This window comes from Arachis ipaensis, chromosome B9, assembly GCF_059453495.1.
Source record: "Arachis ipaensis isolate K30076 ecotype BB chromosome B9, ASM5945349v1, whole genome shotgun sequence".
In the NCBI taxonomy this organism is placed as follows: Eukaryota; Viridiplantae; Streptophyta; class Magnoliopsida; order Fabales; family Fabaceae; genus Arachis; species Arachis ipaensis.
Genome location: NC_142444.1, coordinates 95188168 through 95207214, shown reverse-complemented (window position 1 = coordinate 95207214; position 19047 = coordinate 95188168). Strand labels below are relative to the sequence as shown.

General features: G+C 39.5%; 1 long non-coding RNA gene across 1 annotated transcript; it reads left to right on the top strand.

Moving 5' to 3' along the window:
- Positions 1 to 1262: 1262 nt before the first annotated feature.
- On the top strand, positions 1263 to 2998 carry LOC148545530 (uncharacterized). Its single transcript, XR_015899760.1, has 3 exons — positions 1263 to 1386; positions 2700 to 2768; positions 2939 to 2998. It is a non-coding gene; the product is annotated as an uncharacterized LOC148545530 (long non-coding RNA).
- The last annotated feature ends 16049 nt before the right edge of the window (positions 2999 to 19047 follow it).

The following is a 19047-nucleotide window of genomic DNA, read 5'->3' as shown; positions in this document are numbered from 1 at the left end:
TTTATCAAAAAATAATTAAATCAAAATTATAAAATTTTAAATTTAAAATTAATTACAATTCATGTAATTTTTATAAATATTTAGATATTTTTTATTTAAAATTTAAAATTTTAATAATTTAATTATTTCTAATTTTATTAAAAATATCTACTCTATACCTTAATTTTATTAAAATTCCCAAATAAAAACCTATTTTACCCTGCTCTCCAAACTCTAACCCTAAGCCAACCCTTTTCCCCTAATTTATGCACACATTCAGCCCTCACCATATACACAAACACAGAAAGAAAGGAAAGAAAAGAGTAAGGGTGGAGCTCGAGAGGAGGGGGGAGGGGGGGAAGAAGGACAAGGAAGGAGAGGGGGAAAAGGAGAGATGGTTAACTCCGCCGTCGCCGTCGCCGCGCCCTGCCGATCGTTGTTGAGAAGGTCGAACAGAGGGGAGAGAAAGCTAGCGTTGAGAAAGGGAAGGGTCGCCGAGCTAGCGCCGTCGCGTCAGCACGGCTGTGCCGCCACGGATGAGGAGAGATGCGTCGGAGAGAGAGAAGGTCCGCGGTGGAGAAAGAGAGAGAGCGCTCGCGAGGGGTGTCGGAGCTGCGTTTCGCCGCCGTGCTGTGCGAAGTCACCATCGTGCCTCGAGCCTCGCCGTTGTCGTCCTCGGCGCGAGCCCTTGCCGTCGTCGATGGGGTTGAATCCGCCGCTGGTTTGAGCTGAGGGAAAGGAAACGCGTATAGGAGAGAGAGCAGGGGGCTTCGTGGCAGCTCCATCGCGCCGCTCCTGCCGAGCCGCCGCCAAATCCTGCCGCCTATCGGAACCCTAGCCATCGCCGTCGAAGACGCCACCGCCACCACTGCCGTCAATTGGGATCAAAATTGTTGCCGTGTTCCCAGAGCTGTCATGGAAGTGGCTGATTCGGTCCCAATTCCTCCATTGTTGAGACTGTAAGCTTTAATCCTTGTCTTGGTTCCATCCTGTTCCTCTTTCTTTCTCCTGTTCTAGCTAAAGGAACCTATGTCTCTGTTTAGTACTGCTACTTTGTTTTCCTGTTTATTGTTAGGACCATTATGGTGGTGTTGAGGCCATCAGGAAACTGTTAGAGCTGCTGTTGATGAGTTTGATATTGCTACTTCAATTCTGGTTTGCTCTTCTCCTTGATTACGTTCTATTTGCACATTTTATTGTCATTCCCACGCTTGTTTTGATTTAATTCTAGTATATGCCCTGTTTTGAAATTCTCAGGGCTGTGTTCACTTTCGATACCTATTTAATTTGGATTCTCTATTCTGCTGTAACTACCATTATCGTCATGGAATTGTTGCCGCTGCTGCCATGAAACAAAAAGGGAAGGGAGTTGTCACGTTTAATCTACGTGGGTTCAACTAAATTGAGGTAGGGGTTTATTTTAAATTAAAAATACTTTGGGCTTTGAATACCTAACAAGTTTAGTAAGTTAATGCAAATAGATGGATGTCTGTGTTGAAAATGATTTTCTGTTGTAACTGAAAGGTTAGGTTTGTTGGTTATTGGTTGATTTTTCTGAACCTATGGTAAAATCGATTGAACGCGCTGATTTTGGATTCTAAATAGAAATTGATAATAAATGGTCTTGAATAATGGATTCGGAATTGTTAAACTGAAAGGCTGGTTTTTATTGTGTTGAGGATTGAAAAGAGGGGACCCGTAATGGGTGGCGTATTCTAGTTTTTAGGGGAGGTGCTGTCGAAAATTTTCTAAGAAATTTGAAGTTTTGGTTGTGACTTGGTAGATGATTCTGATTTAAGTAATTTTAATAAAAGAAGTATGTTTTGAATATTTTTAAAGATTATTAAAGAGAATTGAATTCTTATGATTTGGTTAATTTGTGGTTTTAAATTCATTTGATTTCTTTCAGCGATGAAACGAGATTTGATTAACTAGTAGAATGCTTTAATATAGTAAACTGAGTATAAGATTAGGGGATTAGGAATAAGAGAGTGAGTTTATAGTTTTTTTAATGAAACTGGTTATAACGGTTAAGAGGAAGAAAGTTAATTTAAGAAATATGATGGAGAATGTGTGGTTGAGTTGGAGGTGAATTTAGTGAGTTGTTTGAGAGTTTTCCTTGAAATTAAGGTGGAATTTAGTGACAATTAGGTTGTTTGATATCTGATGATGATTCTGGTTAATTATAGTGTTGTGGGGTGATGATTGAGGTTGATGATGTTGGTTATGATATTGATGACAAGATTTGTGATGATTGATATTGATGATGTTGGTTATGATTTTCTTGCTTGTTCGAATTGTTTTTAATGTTTTCTATTTTTGTGTGTGTGGAGTCCTATCCTACTCTATGTTCTGCATTTTTTTTTCTTTTGACTATGTAGATTTCTTCTTTTATAAAAGGGTATTTAATTGTGGTTATCTGTTACTTGCAGTTGCATTTTTCTTCTACTATATCGAATAAGATTACAAAAACTGTTTCCATTCATGTAGAATGAAGTCACTTGGCTCTTGCTAAGTGTATAGTTTGCCTATTGATGCATAGATAGTTATCATGTTATCCCCTTTTACTTGTTTTCTTTGTTATTTCTCCTTGCTTTGTGGTTGCCAGGAGGTCCATGTGTTCTCTTCAACTAGCTCTTTTATTTTGAAAAAGTAATTGCATTGCATTCATGTTATGTTATTCTTATATTCTCTAGGGTCACTCAATTTTTCCTTTTAAGGTTCGCAACCTGGTATCCAGGAAGGAGCTGCTGACTGGGATGAAGATTGGGATAAGCTTGAAGATAAAGGTATATTTATTTGTTAATATATATAAAATTTTGAGGTATCTTTACATAAGGTAATGGAAAGGTCATTGTTGATCATTATTCTTTCTGAGGGATAAATTTTGAGTTATATAGTTCAGGTGACTGCAAATAGATTATGCTTTAACTGCTATTACTTTATTTCTCCATTACAGGTTCACCTAAGAGTGATAATGAGTCAAAAAACCCCAGACCACAGATGAACAAGAAGTTGACAGTGTACAAAGGATGAGAAGAATATGTACTATATTAGAGAATATTTTTGTTTTCACAGTATAATATTTTGATGTCTTTTGTAATTTTTTTAATAGCTTCTACCTGGTATTATATGTAATGGATAAATTATACCATATTTTGATATGTCTTGTTTGGACTAAAAATATATATAGTTTATAATGTAAATTTTATGATTTAGATTTATTGAATTTCTTCTTTTTAGACTTATTTTGTGATTATCATAATTTTGGGATCCGATTATGCTTTAAAAAAATAAATCTAAAAAAATAGAATAAATTATGATCACGATTTTAAAATAGGATGATTATAGATAAGGCTATGGTCACAGCGAAAAACCGTGACCATAGATAAGGCTATGGTCACGGTTTTAAGGAGGGGTGACCATAGAGGCTATGGTCACGGCCAAAACCATGACCATAGATATAGCTATGGTCACGGTTTTGAGGAGGGGTGACCATAGAGGCTATGGTCACGGCCAAAACCGTGACCATAGATATGGCTATGGTCACGGTTTTGGGAAGGGGTGACCATAGAGGCTATGGTCACGGTCAAAACCATGACCATAGACATGGCTATGGTCACGGTTTTGGGTGGGGTGACCATAGAGGCTATGGTCACGGTCAAAACCGTGACCATAGATAAGGCTATGGTCACGGTTTTGGGAAGGGGTGACCATAGAGGCTATGGTCACGGTCAAAACCGTGACCATAGATATGGCTATGGTCACGGTTTTGGGTGGAGTGACCATAGAGGCTATGGTCACGGTCAAAACCGTGACCATAGCCTTATCTATGGTCACGGTTTTGGGAAGGGGTGACTATAGAGGCTATGGTCACGGCTAAAACCGTGACTATAGATAGGCTATGGTCACGGTAAAAAAATGTGGCCTAAAGTGCCAGAATTTGAACATCACAACCGTGACCATAGAAACCGTGACCATAGATTAAAAAACCGTGACCATAGGTCTATGGCCACGAGAGAATAGGCCACGGTAGAAAAACCGTGACCATAGGTCAAAAACCGTGACCATAGACCTATGGTCACCCTTTTCAGTAGCTATGGTCACGGTTTTTCACCGTGACCATAGACCTTTTTTTTTTTAGTGTTCCCTGGGAAGCTCAGAAAGAAACCCAAGCAGCTTTCTTCTTAACCACCCTAGGCTTTGTCAAAATAAAGAGATAAAAGAAGAGAGATTGTGAAGCAGAGATACCGAACTCATGGCACAACAACTGAAAGATTTTGATAAAACCCCAGAAATTGGGGTGAAGCTGGGATGGAGCTACGTTACAAGACCACAATAGGTTGGTCTCAAAGGGGGTAAAAGGAAGAGTAATATTCATTTGACTAAAAAAGAAGTCGTACGCATAGAAAAAGGGGCACTCTCTGACAACTCGGGTAGAAAAACAAACCCTTTCCTCAGAATCGGGAGGTACAAGCTCATAGTTCTTTTCCTACTACCACTACTACAAACCCTATGAAATTGCCTAAGCTGCTGACAAAACTCAGAATCAACCAAAGAAACACACAAAAGAACCATCGAATCCACCCAATCAGCCATACCCTCAGGGACTTGGGAAGATGTCTCAACATTGTTCTTGCGAGAAGACATGAGGTCAACTAGTCCTACAGCAAGAAAGAAGAAAATAGATTACTAACCCAAATATCTCAGACAAAGTCAAAATCAACTCATAGCAGAACATGATTCAACGAAGTACAAATAACAAAAAGAAACCCCAGGACCCACACCAAAAAGATCCAGGGGCATCCTTTGGAGGCAGTCAGCAGGACAGGGACTCAGGAAACCTACAAGCCTACATCTCGATACGTCCCAACAAGAAAACAATAAACCCTTTTTGTCTGTTTTTCAACTAAAGTGACACTTTGAGAAGAAAAGCTACGAGCCACAGATCATCAAAATAAACTACCTCCCATATTCACTATCCCGGTTTTGATCAACAAACGAAGCTACTAAATAACAAAATATCATCAAAGACGCAACCTTTTCTTCAGAAAAATAAAATCCCCCTCCGAACAAACAAAGTAAATCAAAACAAAGCGTCGATCGTCTCTTACAAAGGTTCAGCAGCAAGGAAAGCTATCAACAGGGCAAAAATCAAGGGGCAATCTTTGCAGAAGTAAACAAATACAGTTTTTAAAGTATCAAAAAATAACCAGAAGCAACAGGAGAACATTTAAAGCCCTAGAAAGCCTCAACAGAAATACTAGGAGTATGCATAAAGACGAAAAAGAAACCAAAAAAATACATCACAGTAACAAGCAAACACAAGACTATAAAAAGGCTCAAGCTTTCCCAACGTACAGTAAGTCAGAATCAAAGCCTTATCAAAAAAAGATGAGAACAATGAAAAGAAGAACCAACCTGAACAAAGGAAGAAGTTTCGTAGAAGATTAAAGACGGAGAGACAAAATCGCCTTTCGAGCAAAGAGAGACACCAAGAAATCACCAAATGACGTCGCAGGGAAGAAATGTGAAAATCGCAAACTGCAGGAAACAGAAAGGGAGAAAGAAAAGGGAAGTCACAAGTAAAAACGGAGAAGAGAAACCGTTTTCTGTGTGTAAAGCTCAAAATAAAAAGCCAAGGGAAACGGAGCGATTAAAACCAATTAATGAAGGTATTAAACCCTCGCACGTTCCCAAGAATAGAGCGCTAATATAAAAGCGCGCGCTTTCAGAAGAAAACGTTCTACATTCAATTGGTATAATATGTTAAATAAGGTTTTAGGGTGTTTTGGTAGTTGTTTGGAGGTTTGGAAGGCTTGGATTGGTGCAAAAACATAGAAAAATTTTGAAAAACAGAGCACCATCCACGCGTACGCGCACCTGGAGCGTACGCGGGCATCAAGCATTTTCGACCATCCACGCAGACACGCCATGTGCGCGTACGCGTGGATGCAAAAAAATTTCACCCCCAGCCAAAAACCCAAGAGTTAGGCCTGTACTGTGCGAATATTGGGCCTAAGGTACAAACAAATCCACGCGTGCGCGCACCTGGCGCGTACGCGTCCATCATGCTAATTGCGCATTGCGCGCGCACGTACGCTGCGCGCGCGCGCCGATAGCGCCACTTGCCCTCCTGGTACATGTTCCAGAGAGTTGGGCCAATCTTGGGCTGACACTATGCGCCCAGCCTAGCCCACGCATACGCACACCTGGCGCGTACGCGCCCTTAGGCCAAAATGCGCATCGGCGCGCACGCGTGCATGACGCATCTGCGTCGGTAAAAAGAAAGAGTTTTTTTTTTCTTCTCTTCTATTTTCTTTTGTCTATCGCATTCGTATACTTCTATTCTTTGCATTTTCATTTTGTTTTTATAGCTTGTTTTTACTTCATTTTTTTCAAGTTTCTCATTTTAATAATGGTGTTGAATTCTTATACTCAATTGTTGAGAACTTCTTGCATTGTTTTGGTGCTTGGTGACTTGTTTAACATTAATGATCATATTTATTCCTCACACAAGATTAGTTCTTTAGTCCCTCCTCATGCATTATTCTTTGTTTTTGTACTTCATTATCATTGAGTTTGGATGGGACCTAATGCTTTCATGCTTATCACTAATCTTGTTTGTGTCAATTCTTATTTGATCTTGATGTTCAATTTGCTCTTCATGCTTTGATTTTTCTACATTGTTTTCTCACTCACATGTTGTAGCTACCATGTAGTGAGAACCTTACCTTTATTTGGCATTAGCCCCCGCCGATATTCTCTTTGCTTTGATATCTTTGTTATCGGCTTAATTTTCTTTCTTTTTCTCTCCTTTTAGGTTGGCTACCAAGAAAAGAGGAAAAGGAAAAGCTTCAAAATGGGGCAACAAATAAGTCATTCGCATAACCTTTTGACAAAACTCATCAATTATAGTAGCTCATCCACATTGCTCTTCTTTGCATGCACCGAGGACGGTGCAATATTCAAGTGTGGGGAGGTCGTCCGACCGATCTCCGTGGGTAATAATTTTCTTGTTCAACACCAATTCTTAGTTTTCTTTGTTAGATTAGTTATTGCGTTGCATGATAGGTTGCATGTTAGTTAAAATTTGTACATATTTTCACCACTTCTTTCTTATTAGGACTACTTGGTTATGGTGATGATTTCTTTTCCAAGAAATTATTTTTAGGGCAACCTACCAATTTGAAAGCTTTTTGTTGAACTTGCTTGAAAGAATATATCTTGGAACATAGTTTTGAGCTAAGAACACAAGCTTGTGAGATTTGAGCCTAATGGTGTGGTTACATCTTATAACCACTTATTTTTCCTTCTTGTGTGCATTATTCTCTTTCTAGGATTGTTATCTTTGATTTGTTTGATTCTTTATGTCCATTATTTTGTGTATTCATGCATTTATATTATTGAGGCCATCATTTCATTTAGCTCACTTACCCAAAAAAAGCCTTACCTTTTATCTTCCTTTGTTAGCAACTTTGAGCCTACGCTTAACCCACTTGTTCTTCATTTTAGCACATTACAAGCCTTAAGGCGAAAAATAATAAATGTCCTTATTTGGATGTTTGATTGGCTTAGGCTAGTGAGTGTGTAACATTCAAGTGTGGGAAACCTTGGGACATTGGGGGAATAAAAAGGTAGTTTTGTATTTTTATTGAAATTATTGGAAATTGGGTACATGCTCATGTGTTGATTAAATGTATAGACCTTATGCATTGATGTTCTTGTATATAGTTTGAAAGAAAAAAAATGAGAAAAACAAAAGAAAAAGGAAAAGAAAAAAAATAATATGGAAAAGAAAAGAAAAAATAGAAAAAGAAAGAAATAAAAGGGGATAAAATGCCCCAAAGCGAAGCTCAATAAGGGTCAATGCATAAGTGTTGTGAAATGAAAAGGAATGCATGAGTATGTGAAAAAGTGAAAAATGGGTAGCTAGGTTAGAACTTAATTGTATAGGATGTCATAGGTTAGGTGGAAAGTTTAAGCTTATCAAAGATTCAAATTTCAAGCTCACTTGACCATATATGCATCCTACCTTGACCCTAACCCCATTACAACCTATAAAAAGACCTCATGATACTTGTATGCATGCATTGAATAAATGTTGATTGTTAGAAGAAGAACAAATCTTAGAAAGCATGATTAGGGGAGAAATAAAGAATCGACCCTACACACTTGAGCGACTAGAGTGCAAACACTTCCGGTGAGGGTTCGATGCTCAATTCTTTGATTCCCGGCTTTCATGAGCATTCTTCTTGCAAGTCTACTTGAACTTCATTTTGATATTTGAATTGGTAGGATTCATGAGTCGTCATGGGACCTTAACCCTACTTGTGCATGTATTTCTTGGAGGATTGATTTATTTTTAACCAAGTAGGTAGAATTATTTTGCATTTTGTTTCATTCATGTAGATAGTTGCATATAGGTAGGGGGCATTTAGTTAGACCTCATTGAATAAATGTTGATATCCTTTGCTTTCTCTTGGTTTAAGCATGAGGACATGCTTGGTTTAAGTGTGGGGAGGTTGATAAACCCCATATTTAGGATTTATCTTGTATGAAATTTAGAGGGTTTTGTCAACCTTTCTCCCATTTATCCAATGAAATAGCATGGTTTTGTAAATTTTCCTTTAATTGTGCTTAAGAGTGAAAACATGCTTTTTAGGTCCTTAATTGTTTAATCTTGATTTACCTTTGATTCCATTAGATGCCTTGATATGTTTGTTAAGTGATTTCAGATTTAGGAGGCAAAGATTGGATCAAGAGAATGAAGGAAAAGCATGTAAAAATGGAGAACTCATGAAGAAATGAAGGAATCGCAAAAGCTGTCATGCCGACCTCTTCGCACTTAATCGGCCATAACTTGAGCTACAAGGATCCAAATGATGCAGTTTTAGTTGAGTTGGAAAGCTAACATCCGGGGCTTCGAAATGATATAAGATTTTCCATTGTTGCTACACGTATGGTGATGCGTACGCGCACTGTACGCGCACGCGTCGTTGCTGCCATATGATCCACTTAAAGCAATACGTGGCCAGCGAATTCTAAAGCCTTGTGGGCCCAATCCAACTCATTTCTGATGCTATTTAAGCCAAGGATTGAAGGGGAATTAACATACTTTACATACTTTCACACATTAGTTTAGTTTAGTTTAATTTTTGGAGGGGAAGTTAGTTTTTAGAGAGAGAAGCTCTCACTTCTCTCTAGGATTAGGATTAGGTTAGATCTAGCTTAGAATTTCTTAGATATAGGTTTAATTCATGCTTTGATTTACTTTCCTCTTTGTAATTCTTCTCCTTCTACCTTTCCTCTCTCTAGTTTTGCTTTTAATTCTTGTAATCCCTTGCTTTTATGTTGATGCATTTTTGTTCCTTCCTTTTTCTCTTTAATGCAATTTATGTTTTCATGTTCCTTTGTTGTTCATTTGATTTGTTGTTGTTTAATTCCTTGCATTTGAGTAGTGTAGATTTTCTTTCCTTGAAATTTTACTATGCTTTCCTTTTATTTCTTCTAAGTGTTTGATAAAATGCTTAGTTAGATTTTAGAGTAGAATTTTATGCTCTTGGCTTGGGAAGGTAACTTAGGAACTCTTGAGTTGCTAATGTCCAAGTGATTGACAATTGGGAGCCATTAACTCTAGATCTCACTAATTGATTTGGTGTAGAACTAGGACTTATGGACTTCGATTAACATAGCTCATTTGACTTTCCTTTATTAGTTAGAGGATGAGTTAATGGGGTTGATCCTTGCCAATTCTCATGTTGTGGTTGGTGATTAGGATAGAGATCCTTGACCACCAAACCTTGCCAAGGCCTTTTTGTAATTTGAATTTCATTTCCATTTACTTTTCATGTTTCTTATCTCAAAAACCCCAAAACACCTCATAACCAATAGCAAGACACTTCATTGTAATTCCTAGGGAGAATGACCCGAGGTTTAAATACTTCGGTTTATAGATTTCAGGGGTTTGTACTTGTGACAAACAAATTTTTGTATGAAAGGATTATTGTTGGTTTAGAAACTATACTTTACAACGAGATTTCATTTGTGAATTCTAAACCACACAAAAGTCCAATCATCATGGGCCTTGGCCTTGATTGAAGCAATGAGGAATCACTCTAGCTGACGTTGACCATGGCTAAACATTCATAACTTGCAGAGTGCCATTTTATAACTGAAATTGGCCTTAACATTGGTGGTAATGTTTGAGGGCAAACGTTGAATCAAACGCTACATTGAGAAAATCAGTTCTGTTGCTGTCATTGGCGTTTGACTCAATGTTGGAGGGCCAACGTTCTGCTTTTCATGCGTACACGTGACCTACGCGTGCGCGTGGTTGGGCTAAAAAAGTATGTTTACACGTACGCGTCATTGACACGTACGCGTCAATGCAAAATTTCCAACTCCCATTTCTGAAATTTTATCACGGACATAGGAGGCTAACGTTTGAGGTAATGTTGGACCTCCAACGTTCGCACATCCACGCGTGCGCGTCACCTACGCGTGCGCGTGGATGCCAAATTTTCAAGTTCCACGCTGAATGTTGCAAATCAAGCTTTGGGACGTCAATTTGTCCTCTTGTCAACATTGCAAATTTCATGCCCACTATAGACTATTATATATGGTTGGAAAGCTCTGAATGTTAGCTTTCTAACCCAACTGGAATCACTTCAATTGGACATCCGCAACTCAAGTTATGTTCCTTTGAAGGGGACAGGGTCGCTGGCATCGGAGTGCAACGTTGGAGGCAACGTTGGACCTCCAATGTTTGCGCCAATGTTGAGAACATTGCCATATTCGGAAGCTCAAACGTGCTGTCCACCCGATACTATTATATATTGTTGGAAATCCTTGAATGTCTACCTTTCAATGCCATTTGAAGCGCATCATTTGGAGCTCCACAGCTCGAGTTATACTCCATCGAAGGTGCAGAGGTCAGCTAACCTTACTACAAGTTGGTACCATGTTCGTTTATGGAATTTTTGGGGCAGTTTTCTCCCTCAATTTTAGTGTCAACCATGTAGTGCCATATATGCTTGGAAAGCTCTCGATTCCTACTTTCCAATGATTTTAGAATCACCTCTTTTGGATATCTGTAGCTCAAGTTATTCTTGTTGGAATTATACCCCTTCAGGCTGTGGGGAGTGACGTTTCTAGCAATGTTGGAGCACCAACTTTGGCTCCAACGTTGCTTCCCTTTGCCTCCTTTCATGGCCTTCTTGTTGCCTCATTGCTTTTCCTTTTCTTAGCTTTCTTTCCACCTATCATCAATCAAACAAATACATCAAAGCTTTGCTATAGTCACAAGAATTTACCTCATTCTTAACACACACGTAATTATGGCATAAATCTCATGAAAATGCACAAAATTAACAATGTTTGATTGAATCAAGACAAGCATGAATTTCCCATCCAAATACTTACTTATTACCTAAGAAATGCATGAAACTACTCTAAAACAAACTAAAAATGGCTTGTGAAACTAACCAAGATGTCCTGGCATCAGTTAGCCCAGTACAGGTGGTACCAAAGAAGTCTGGCGTCACAACTGTGAAGAATGAGCATGGAAAACTCGTGGCAACTAGAGTGCAGAACTCCTAGAGAGTGTGCATTGATTATAGGCGCCTCAACCAGGCTACTCGCAAGGATCACTACCCGTTACCGTTCATCTATTAAATGCTTGATCGCCTGTCAAGTAAATCACACTACTGTTTTCTAGATGGTTACACTGGCTATTTTCAAAGTCATATAGCTCCTGAAGATCAGGAGAAAACTACTTTTACATGTCCCTTTGGAACGTATGCATATAAGAGAATGCCTTTTGGCTTATGTAATGCACCGGCTACGTTTCAAAGATGCATGATGAGTATTTTCTCAAATCTTCTTGAGAGCTGTATGGAAGTTTTTATGAATGACTTTAGTGTGTATAGTGATTCGTTTGACCTTTGCTTGGATAGTTTAGCTAGAGTATTAGAAAAGTGTGTTAGTTCAAACCTTGTACTGAATTTTGAAAAATGTCATTTTATGGTAAAACAAGGTATTGTTCTAGGACATGTTGTTTCTAATACTGGTATTTTTGTTGATCCAGCAAAGGTAGATATTATTTCTGGTTTACCTTACCCCTCCTCCGTGAGGGAAGTCCGTCCGTTTCTTGGTCATGCAGGTTTCTACCAACGATTTATCAAGGACTTCAGTAAGGTAGCATTGCATTTATCCCGACTGCTGCGGAAGGATGTTGAGTTCGAGCTGATTTAGGACTGCATGGAAGCATTTGATAAGTTGAAGATTGCCTTGACTTAAGCTCCGATTGTGAGAGGGCCTGACTGGAGTCAGCCATTTGAGATAATGTATGACGCCTCCAACAATGCAGTAGGAGTGGCGCTGGCTCATCGTGAAGGTAAGGACCCTTATATAATTGCTTATGCTTCTAAGACTTTAGACGCTGCTCAGTCTAATTATACTACCACTGAGAAAGAGATTTTAGCTATTGTTTTTGCTCTGGATAAATTCCGAGCCTACTTACTTAGTACTAAGGTGGTACTATATTCAGACCATGCAGCTCTAAAATATTTGTTAGCTAAAAAAAAGTCTAAACCAAGGTTAATCCGTTGGATATTGTTGCTGCAAGAATTTGATTTAGAAATCAAAGATAGGAGTGGTTCCCAAAATTTAGTGGCGGACCACTTGAGTCGCCTAGAGCACATTAAAAATGACTCAACTCCTATCAATGATGCTTTTCCATTTGATAGCTTGCACGCAATATCTGAGGTGGTTCCTTGGTATGCACCTATAGCTAATTATTTGGTTAGTCATACCTTTCCTCCTAATATTACTAAGCATCAAAGGGACAAGCTTAAAAGCGAGTCCAAATATTATATATGGGATGACCCATATTTATGGAGATGTGGTACTGACCAGATAATTAGAAGGTGTGTGCCACAATCAGAATTCCAGTCAATTTTAGAGGCCTGCCACTCTTCTGAGAGTGGTGGACATTTTGGCCCTCAAAGAACAGCTAGAAAAATTTTAGACTGTGGATTCTGGTGGCCCACACTATTTAAGGATGAAACTGCTTTCTGTGAATCTTGCTCCCCATGCCAAAGGTTTGGGAATATATCCAAGAGGGACGAGATGCTCCAACAACTTATGTTGTTCTGTGAAATTTTTTATCTTTGGGGTATTGACTTCATGGGTCCATTTCCAAACTCTAGTGGTTTCTTATACATATTGTTAGCTGTTAATTATGTTTCTAAATGGGCGGAAGCAATTCCTACCCGTACTGATGATGCTAACGTTGTTGTCTCTTTTGTTCAAAATAATATTATCTATCGCTTTGAATCATCACGAGCAATCGTGAGTGATCAAGGCACTCATTTTTGTAACAGGAGATTGACAGGTCTACTGAAGAAACATGGCATTGTTCACAAGGTGGCGACGGCTTATCATCCCCAGACCAATGGGAAAACCGAGGTGTCTAACAGAGAGATAAAGTGCATATTGGAGAAGATTGTCAAGCCTCATAGAAGAGACTGGAGTACCAGGCTTGCAGTGCACTTTGGGCTTATCGGATAGCTTACAAGACACCAATAAGAATGAGTCTCTTCCGCCTAGTCTACGGAAAGGCTTGTCACCTCCCAGTGGAGGTGGAACACAAGGCTTTCTGGGCGGTGAGAGAATGCAACTTGGGATTGGGGGGAGCCGGTGCTGAAAGGAAGCTGCAACTGGCGGAATTGGAGTGCCTCCGGCTAGAAGCATATGAGAACTCAAGGCTCTACAAAGAGAAGGTCAAGGCTGTGCATGACAAAAATATCAAGAGAAGAGAGTTTAGACCTGGGGAGTTGGTTCTTCTTTATAACTCAAGGTTGAAGCTCACGCTAGGCAAGCTGAGATCACGGTGGGAAGGACCCTATAGAGTGGAGAAGGCAGAGCCATATGGAGTCTTCCATCTGAGTCATCCTTCAAGCCCCAAATTCTTCAAAGTCAATGGCCATCGCTTGAAGCTATACCATGGTGAGAAGATGAAGAACAACAAGGAGCTGGAGATCTTCCTCTTGGCAGATCCAGCAACAGCAGAAGACTGAGCTTGTGAACTGTCCAACTTAAGGACGTTAAAGAAAAGTGCTAGGTGGGAGACAACCCACCATGGTACGATCTTCCATTTTTATTCTTAGTTCTTTTTTATTTTTATCAGTGTTCAGTTCTGCATAATTACTTTTATGTTGCATTCATACATATATAAAAAAAAAGCATTCGACGCATAAGCGTCTATGACACGTACACGTCATGCGTGAATGCGAAAAATATTGGGATTGAACAGAGAGTTACGTGAAAGTTGAGCAGGAAGCATGCTTTGCGCACATGCAAGCCCACGTGTACGCGTACCTCACGTGTATGCGTCACTTGCAGTTTTGGCAACCCACGCGTACGCATCCAGGACGCGCACGCGTGGACATGGAAATCGGCGTAAATAAGTGTTTGACGAGAGAGTTGTGATGGTCCGACGCTGGCATTGTGCGAGAGGCACAAATTCACCCACGCGTACGCGTCCCTAACGCGTACGCGTTATTTTTGCTTTAAGACCATCCACGCGTAAGGGTGTTACACGCGCACGCGTCATATGCAATTTTGGCCCTAGTGAATTTCGAACACAGAGTTGTGCGTGTGCGCAGCTGGATTCGCGCGACTGGCACGACCAAGGGCACGCGTACGCGTGGGATACGCGTGCCCGTCGCATGCGCCGCATCACTTATCCAGCGCGCCACCCAGATTTCAATTATTCCCCCCTCCCAAATCCTAATTCTCATCCAATCCTAATTCTTCCTTCTTTCCTTCTTCTTACTTCTTACTTCCTACTTCTTTCTTCTTCCTCTTTTTCATCTTCTTCCTCAGGCTTCTTTTCTTCCTCTCCTCTACTTTTTCATTCTTCTTTCATTTATTACATTTAATTGTTTTTCTTTCTTCTCAATTTTATATTAGCTTAGTTATTTATGGTTTCTTTTTCATTCTTTTATCATGCATTTTTATGTTGGTGTTGGAGTTTTATTTGGGTATTATTTTATTATATTTGAGCTTGTGGATATTATGAGTAATTTGACAATTAACATTTTATTATGGATCTCTTATACACTTGGATTAATTATTTTAATTCCTATTTTAACTTGCACACCAAGTGTTTGTGAAAAAGCTCTCATGGCATTTTGCATTCTATTCTATTTTACTCTCACACTTTAATGCTTTTTTTTCACAACACTTGTAATCCACATGTATTGAGATTATCATTCATAATTGTAATCATACAAGTACTCTTTAATTTGGTACATTTAATAATTGATGCTTGAGTTACAATTCTCATGCCTATTACTTGCATGCGTTTAACCCTCTTGCATCTAATTGTTATGAATTGCCTTCATGATTTTACTTAATGACTTCCATGCATATTGTGGCTACCATGTATAGAACATCCCTTTTCCTTTGGCATTCATTATTACTTGGACTTTCATCCTTCCAATTTTTAGTTATATATACTTGACATTAATTCTCTTTTTTCCTTCTTTAGTATGGCCACTAAAAGAGGAAAGGAGAAGGCTTCTAAAAAGCCACCGGCAAGGAGAGGAACCAAGAGAGCACCGGCTAAGGCGCCACCATCTACAAGCGTCAAGCCGCCAACAAAGCAGGTAAAGAGGATCATCAAAGTTGATGAAGCGGAAAAAATCTTTTCCGCACGGGACTCCACACGGTTCACTAACCATTACTGCGAGCAGATGTTTCCCATCCTAGCCGAGTGGAACTACAATAATGAACATCTATTCATTTTTCCAACAAATTTTGTTGATTTTGTGGAGCCCCACATCGAGAGGAGACAGTGGGGATTCTTAAGGAGGCAGCCACGGAAGGCCAATCTATCATGGGTAATTGAATTCTACTCCAACTTCTACTCGCCTACCCTGCAGTCTGTCTATGTTCGTCAGCAGCAAGTCCCTGTCTCCGAGGGTGCCATACAGAGAGTACTAGATCTTTCACCTAGCCTAGAGGGATTAGATGCATATCAAGAGGACCAGCTTAAGTGCCAGATCTATCAGTTTGACTAGGACAACATCCATGGAGTTATAGCCCAACCTGACAGCACCTAGATCTATGGGCAACACCGGTCAAAAACCAAGAGTATCTCAGCCCAAGCACTTACCGTGGAGGCTTGCTTGTGGGCACAGATTATGTCCCACTATATCTTTCCGAGCACTCACGAATCCACCTTCACAGCGGACATGGCTGTTCTCATCTGGTGCATCCTTACGGAACAACCTCTCAACCTGCCCCGACTCATCCGGCAGGCAATGGGACATGTGAAGATCGCGGGTAACCTGCCCTTCCCCGCATTGGTTTCAGATTTAGTCTCTGTAGCAGGTGTCTCCTATCGGGCTGGGGACACGAAAGTCGTGATCCCTAGGGCCGATCAGTGTGTCCCGAATGGGAAGTACATCAGACCCTCAGTCCCTTCTGCGAGCTGGCCTCCAGGTCCATCTTTGGACACTCCTCCCTCTTCTGCTCCACCATCATCCACACCACAAGCACCATCCACCCATCAGATGTTCCTTCAGATCCTTCAGAGGCTTGATCAGCAAGACCGGCGGATGGAGCAAATAGAGTGCCGCAACAAGCGGCGATACAACTATCTGAAGGAGCTCATTGTTAGTACTCACCCACCTTCGGAAGAGAAGGACATCCCGAACTCCCCTTCCCCTAGTAGCACAGGGAGCCATGATGAGCCACATAGTGGAGGCGATGCTTCCAGCCCTACCTTGCTCCTTACTGATGGCACGGAGGACCATGCCAAGCCTTAAGTGTGGGGAGGTCAGTCCCTGAATTTCGGAGGTAATCTCTCTCTTTTAACACCAATATTTAATTTTTTTATTTTGTTATATAGGATAGATTGCATGGTAATAACTGCTTGCATGTATGTTTTGCTTGGTTGAAGTAATGAGTTTCTTTTCAAGACCCTATTTTATAGTATTTCACTAATTCAAATTAAAATTTGTGTTAAACTTGTTTGAAGATTGTAATTTGAAACATGGTTTATAGCTAAGAACACACAACCTGTGAGTTTTTGAGCTTAATTATATGGTTACTTTATTTTGTGTGTTTTTTTCTCTATGATTACAATCTATAGTTTGTTCCATTCTATATGTCCATTGTCTAGTGTATATTCATGCATACATATGATTGTCAATTGTTATTAGCTCACTTATCCCAAATAGCCTACCATTTCATTTACCTTTGTTTGCCACTTTGAGCCTTTTAACCCCCATTTGTTCTTTATATTACCACATCACTAGCCTTAAGCGGAAAAACAATTAATTACCCCATTTGAATCTTTGGTTAGCTTAAGATAAAAAGTTTGTGTCAACTAACTGTGGGGAATTGTGGGAACTTGGATTAATGAGAATGTGTTTTATTTTTATTGACAAATTTTGATAATTTGGGTGTTTGCTCATGTGAAACTATAGAAACCATATGCATTGATATATTATGCTTTCATTAAAAAAAAAAGAGAAGAAATAAATGAATAGGGGACAAACTTACCCCAATGTTAAGTCCAATAAAAAGATCAATGCATATGTGGTGGAATTAAAAATTGATACATGAGTATGTGATGCAAAAGTAGGATTTTGGGTAGCTAGGCATGATTTTAGAATTATATAGAGTGTGTGTGTGTGTGTGTTAGGTGAGAACTTAGGTTAGTCAAAGATTCATATTATAGCTCACTTGGCCATACATATATCCTCACCCTTGCCTTAGCCCCATTACAACCTTGAAAAGACCTCATGATGTTTGCATTTGTACATTAGATATTTGTTGATTGCTTAGATGAAGAACAAAGTTTTAGAAAGCATGACTAGAGGAGATTAGAGTGGATTAACCCTAGACACCTAAGATATTAGAGTGCATATACACTTCCAGTGAGGGTTCAATGCTTGATTCTATGTTTCCGGCTTTCATGAGCTATCTTGTGTGATTTGAATTAGTGGATATAGTTGCATTCACATACATAGGTTGCATTGCATGAGTCTTACTTTCCCCCATTCATTTTTTTGGTCTCCTTGAGCTTAGCATGAGGACATGCTAATGTTTAAGTGTGGGGAGATCGATAAACCACTATTTTATGGTTTATCTTATGCTAAATTTAGTGGTTTTTATCAGTTCGTTGCACACTTATTCATATAAATTGTATGGTTTTACAAATCCTTCCTAATTTTGTACTATGATTGAAAATATGCTTCTTTGGCCTTAAATTTACTAATTTTAATTATCCTCTTTACCAATCGATGCCATGATCTGTGTGTTAAGTGTTTTTAGGCTTTATAGGGTAGGAATAGGTTAGAGGATGGAAAGGAAGCATGCAAAAAGTGGAAGGAACACAAGAACAAAGGAGATGACCAGCGAATATCGACGCGCACGCATGGCTCACGCGTGTGCATGACTTGGAGCTTTTCACATAGACGCGTACGCGTGACACTCGCAGAAGACCATCGACGCGTACGCGTGACTGATGCGTACGCGTCACGTGTGTCACGTGCTGCAACTGCAGAAGACGCTGGGGGCGATTTTGGGCTGGTTTTGGACCCAGTTTTTGGCCCAGAAACACAGACTAGAGCCAGGGGACAAGCAGAGACTCAACACACATTCACATTTTACACAATTTTAGTTTCAGTTTGGAATCTTAGGGAGAAAACATTACCTCCTCTAGGGTTCTTCACATTCTTAGATTTTTAGTTTTATTTTTTGGATTGGATCTTGAGAGAGTTACTATTTTCAATTGAAGTCTCTATCACTACAGTTTTCTTTCTTATTTCCTTACTCTTTTGCTTTCCATTCAATTTGTTCAGAGTTACATGTGGATATCTTTGATTTTGGACTTTATCAATGAAAAAGTTATTTTTACATTTAATTTTATTATTTGTTTGGTTATCATCTCCTCTTAATTTATTAGCGAATCAAAAATTGCTTTTACTAAATTAATTTTAATTACCATGTCTCCTTTCTACTCCCTTCACATGTTTACGAAAATGGCAT